This window comes from Rhagoletis pomonella, unplaced genomic scaffold (assembly GCF_013731165.1).
Source record: "Rhagoletis pomonella isolate Grant_MI unplaced genomic scaffold, Rhpom_1.0 Rhpom_scaffold_00005, whole genome shotgun sequence".
Lineage (NCBI taxonomy): Eukaryota > Metazoa > Arthropoda > Insecta > Diptera > Tephritidae > Rhagoletis > Rhagoletis pomonella.
The window spans coordinates 64,478,492-64,484,491 of record NW_023458559.1 but is presented as its reverse complement, the minus strand read 5'-3'; the positions used below and the strand labels follow the sequence as shown (position 1 = coordinate 64,484,491).

General features: G+C 32.4%; 1 protein-coding gene across 1 annotated transcript in view; it reads left to right on the top strand.

Annotated features, from left to right (window-relative positions):
* Positions 1–1,202: 1,202 nt before the first annotated feature.
* Positions 1,203–6,000, top strand: part of LOC118740178 (serum response factor homolog A) — a gene marked incomplete in the record, with an annotated part of 224,529 nt that continues 219,731 nt past the window's right edge. The window contains 1 exon segment of the mRNA XM_036471675.1: positions 1,203–2,993.

Sequence of the window (6,000 nt, the reverse complement as noted above, 5' to 3'; positions counted from 1 at the left end):
TGCTGAAAGCCGGTGTATTCAAAAATTTTGCTGCGCAATCCGGACCTAGCCCAACGTTAAAGTTTGCGTGGAAGATAATGTTAACATGCGGTAGGCGTGATCTGCTGTTGTAAATAAAACTGAAGTGGCGTTTGAATGTAAATATTATTTGAAAAGCGCAGCATATTTTTTACGCGAAAATTTACTGCAAAGTCTGGATATCTAAAGAGGAGTGTACTAATTTCGACAATTAAATAAATTTTTGATATAAAAACTATTGCACACATTTGGTTGCAAAAAACTACATACAATTATTTTGGAAGAACTTTTGATCGCGCAAAGAGAGATCGCTGCAAGCTGCTATATTCAAAAACTATTGCATACTTTCGTACGCTTAAAAATTTAGTGACTTACGTTGAAACTGAAATTACGTTGCATTCTTTTGTACAGCTCGAGCAAGCCTGTCAAAACAAATTCCTTAGTGAGTTAATAAAATATTTTGGAACCGGCAGCAATTTTCAAAAAATTAAGAAAATATAAAAAGCTTTTTTCAAATCTAAGCTTACTTTTATGAGCTCGGCAACAAAAAATACATATTTTATCTGGACGTGCAAACTTCAAAAATATCGCTACAAGAAAAATTATGTTGGACAATAACTGGCGCAGCTTTTGCATTGCCTGGAAATAAGCCATAACGCGCTTAAATACAAAATAAAAAAAAAAGATTTACAACAGATTTTGCACAGTGAATTAAAGTAAGAACAGCAAAAACATTGCATATTTAAAAGTGCATTTGTGGTGTTAAATTTTCAACGGTAAAAAATAGTGCATACTTTGAGGCGTAAATACTTATAGTATATATTTATAATACCGAGTGATGCAAAATAAAAACTTCAAATATATAGAAAAAAGCTGTGAACATTTTTAATGCTTATACGCGCAAAGGAGGCTTGCCCAAATTCCAAAGCATAATTTTAGGCGCTACAACTGATCTCTGATCTGCGATTAGGCAGATTTTACAAAGAAGCAAGAATGTTATTGCACTATGTGGTTGGACCTTAAAGTAGCTTTACCAAAAGCCTGAACAGTGCGTTGCCTACTTTTTGGCTGTTTCGAATAAAACCTAGTTATAAAAAGTAACAAAAATAAAATTATAAACCGAAAATTGTGCGCATAAAAACCTTTACTTGAATATATTCTGCACACTGCGCACTGCATTTGGCAGTTGATACTGATATTTTTGCTAAAAACTAAACTAAAAATGCAACTCTAAAAAGGTAGATATTTCTTGGTTGCATTTAAGCTCACCGATTAAAACCTTAAAAGATCTTTTCCGCTCAGCCTACAGGTATACTACGAAGAAATTTTAAAGTTTTGAGCTCAAAAACGTAAAACTCTAAACAATAAATGTAACTAAGAATACTTTACTAAATTAAGCAGCTTCATCAACTATACAAACACACATTAAATTAAGTATTAAATTCAATAATGAAAATTAAAATCTAGCGCCTAAAAACATACAACACTCTTGTAAAATTAATTTGTGTATTTTGTGCACTTAAGGCATATGCAACCATATCATTTGCTAATCAAATCAAAATAATCATTTTTCTAATAAATATACAATACAAAAATACACTGAGAGAAAATCTCGCTCGCTTAAAGTTGAACGGTTGTGAACAGTACGCTAGCACACAAAAACAGACACACATATAGGCATATAAATACAGACTGTGTAAATTGTGGCTGAGTTGCGGAAACCAAAAAAAAAAAATTTTAAATCCATAAAAAAATATACAATAGCAAATTAAATTTATCAGTACTTAACGTTGCATACTCTAAGCCATACTTTAACCGAAACGTAAAATAAAGTCATAAATTTTTTATAAAATAAATCTAATTTTGCCGACGCTATTTGTACATGAACTCGTCGCAGCGAATAAAAACGTAAAACTGAGGCAGTAGCCAAGCATAAAGGAGATTTTAATGTAAAAACACGGCGAAGACAAAAAGCTGTTGATTTAGAAAATCACAAGTGACGCGCACACTTAACAGCATACGGCATTGTCCTTTTGGAGAAAGCGAATTAAGAATTTTCTACAAAGCAATACTCATGCGGCGAACTCTAAGAATGCCGTCGTTGAAATAAATAACCAGCCAGCCAGCCAGCCAGCCAACTAGCCAAGCAGGCAGACAAAAGTAGACACGTGACTGCGAATGTTATAAAACAGCAACAAAAGCGGCAAGAGCAAAGCAACAGAATATTGCAAATAAAAGCTTTTAATAATAATTTCGAGCGCGCCAAGGTGTACACGGCGTATGAGTAATACACAACTCTAGTTGCGAATAAGTTACGAGTGGAAATAAAAGGAGTAAGTGGGAAGTAAAACACAAAAAAGTATGTGTCTTTAAAGACAATTTTGTATCAGAAGCATAGAACTGCTGTCTATAATTTTTTGAACAATGCAAGTAAAATCAAACTGTAAAAAAATGCTGCATTCAACAAGAATGTATTAAATTTTTTTTTTTTAATTAATACTCAAAAGAATAAAAGTATTCTTTGCATGGTGACGACTAAAAATTCCGCAGAAATACCCTATTCCATGAAAACTGAGCAAAAATCAAGTAGACTACAAAAAACCGCGTGAAATATCACCAAAGTAGTAACTAAAAAGCAGCGCGATAACTACTCATCTTAAGTAGAAGTGTATTACGTATCTGGTTTATGCAATAAATCAATTACTTAATTGAACATAAAAAGCAATCGCGCGAGGGAAAATTAATGTAAAAAAAAAATATATTTGTAAATTTGTGGCTTAGGTGCATAGAGCCTGCGAAATTTTTAAAAAGCTGCATTTTTGCTGGAAAAGTGAATTGAGTGCAGTGAAAAAAATAAGAAAACAATGTGCGTTTATCGATAATAGTGCAATATGTATAAGCGTAAAAATTATTGACGAATTGTAAGGCATACGAGCAGTTGTGAAGAGATATAGGCAAAGAAGAAAACCTAAAAGGTGAGTAGTTTTAATTAATTATTCGAAAAATTTGTCAATCAATGCATTTTAAAACCAATGAAAGAAATACGTTAGTAAGGTCTAATACTCGGAAAACGAAAAATTGCTTGCGTCTGATGGCAATACCTGACCAAATGGCTAAACCGATTTCAATTCTGTGAAAACTACATTTTTGTATTACTCTGTGGTAGGTTTTTTGCAAAAATAAAGAAATATAGAAACTTTTTTTTTGTCAAAAAATGAACCAAACTGATAAATCACAATTTAACGATTTCATTGATTTTTCTGTACATTGTATACTAAATAGTACTGGACAAAATATTTTGGGCTTATTTTAATGGGCCCCTGTATGGTTTAGGTTTACAATTGGGCACAGCAGGTGGCGCTGAGATTGGCGTGATTCAAGTTCTCAAAGGCCCTTAGAAAAAAAATATGTATATTTTCAATATCAAAATATCAGGTAAAAAAAAATTTGTTACATAAGTACTTGTAAGTACATACATGTATGTAGGGTGAGTATAATATTATTATATGGGTATCAAACGATAGGGATTTGAAGAAGCCTCAACCCGCAGATATTTGTGCACAGGGTTGATGCTAAAAATTAAAATGATTGGAATATATATTATAATTAAAATATAACCATATTGGAATCTAATGAGATGAGATGAGAAAATCTGTTAGAAAAGTGTTGAGCGGCTGAGAAACTTCATGTGAAGCTCTACTGTTTCGGAACATTTTACATTACAATAGAATTGGTCGCGAAAAAGATTCGGAAGTGTGATCCTACTATTGTACAAATTGTATGACTGCACATAAAAAATGGTTTCCCAAATTTTTTATATCTGTACCAAAAGTCCAAAATAAAAATTTTAGAAATCAGGAGAAATGTACCAATTGTGTAACACCGCCTTCACTATTAATAAAATGAACTAAATGTAAATGTTGATAGATAACTCATACGCCATGGTTATTGGCTTGCGGCAACAGAAAACTTATAATGGAGACTTCGTAATAAACTATCATAAGTATTTATGTAGATTCGTATATATTGAAGATATAAATGAATCGAGCGGGTATACATATGCATACTGCGCTATCTGGACCATGGTTCAATGCTCCCACAATGATTTAATTAATCAATGGACTTAGTTAGACACGTTATATTAGATTTCTATTATCAAATACATAACGCTGACAGGATACATAAAGAATTGGCTCAAGAACCCATTGCTACTTAACCCTTGGCATTCAACATAATTTTTTCGAAATTTTTGAGTTGTTTTTTTTTAACAAATGATTGAAAAAGTATTCAAGCAAAGTAATTCTGTTTGCAAATTAAACGACAAAATTTGCCAAAAGTCTTTGAATGTGGAAAATTTTTTGTAGTTACGAAATATTGAAAAATATTGAATAGAAACAAGTAATGAAAAAAATCTTAAAACAAGCTTAATTAGGCGCATAAAGAAAATCACACAATTAGTCGCATGGAGTCCCGAGTGACCCCAATAAAAGTGTTGAAAAAGGAGTTTTATAAAAAAAAAGACAAATTCTGTATTATCAAAAATGTTAAAGTACTCTATTATCGTTAACTTAAAAAAAAAAACAAAAACATAATTTCGACTTAAAACTTAAAAAAAAAAAATTAAAAACTTAGCTCCGACAAAAAAATTTAGGTACGTTAGTGATCGCATGGCGTCAGTACCCAAGAGAGTAGCGACACATGTGTACGCGACGATGTTCTAGCCGCGACTAAATAAATAAAACGAAATGTGTTTTGTCATAAATATTAAGGCTCTTTATCGTAGTTAACTTTAAGCAAGAAAAGCATAACTTTGGCTTCAAACGTAGATACAAAAATAAAAACTTACCTAAGCCAAAAAATGTTACATAAGTGGTAAGAGACACAAGTGTAAACGCCCAAAGCGCTCCAATCACTCCAATAATTCTTTTTTCAACTTGAAATGGCCTTGACCCCATGCGCGTAATTAAGGGTTAAAAAAAGAAAAAAAAAACGACCTAGCAAAACTTTCTATACTGTTACTTTTTCCATTCAAGTAATATACATACATTCCAAATATGAACCATATCGGACCACAAATATGGGTTTTTCAAATATCTCGACACTTGCGCCGCCTATCCGGCAATTTCTTTTGTGAAATTATTCTATTTAACATGCTGTCTCCATTAGCGATTGTTCATCTGCTGCGATAGATATCCGGCGAGGAATCGTTTGTGGAGACCGCTCATTGCAATCGCAATCGCAGGAGATAGATAGCAGCAGATATCGCTTGCGATCTATCAAAATTGATCAATGAGCATTTCGCTTGCGATGGAACTGACAGATATTATGCGATGGCTGTACGCTAATGGAGACAGCAGGTTATATAAGTAATATACGTTCCAAATATGAATCAAACCAGACCACAAATATGGGCTTTCCAAATATATTGACACCTGCGCCACCTAGGGGATTTATTTATCTTTCACATTGCATTGTCATCGGGTTCTGAGCTAAATTGGCAGCTTCCGGTTTCTAGCTCATCGGGAAGTTGGTAAAGATTGAATTCAAGATTTAATTACACACAGTTGAAACTTAATAAAAGCTTGTAAAAAAATATTTTTTGCTTTCTCGACTCAATAGAACGCAAGTCAGGCTCATAGTTCTATCCTTAAAAGGCTTTGATTTTTAATTTTTTGGATTTTCATACATAGAGTTTTGAAGTTGCTTCTAAATAAGTAATTTTTAAGCAAGAAACAAAGCCGACTTCAATTCTAATATACAAATTCAGTCGTACCGTTATTTTCATGATGATCCAATGATCGGATCGGTGATTACACAAAATTTTTTACGCTGACATTTTTTTTGAAAAATACGAACATATTTTCAAATCGTTTTAAAAATATCGTTTCTTAAGGTTATCAATTTGTCGAAAATTTTTTTTTTATTTATGTTACTGCATAACTTTCGACCACGTTAACCGATTTCTATGATTATTTTTTTGGA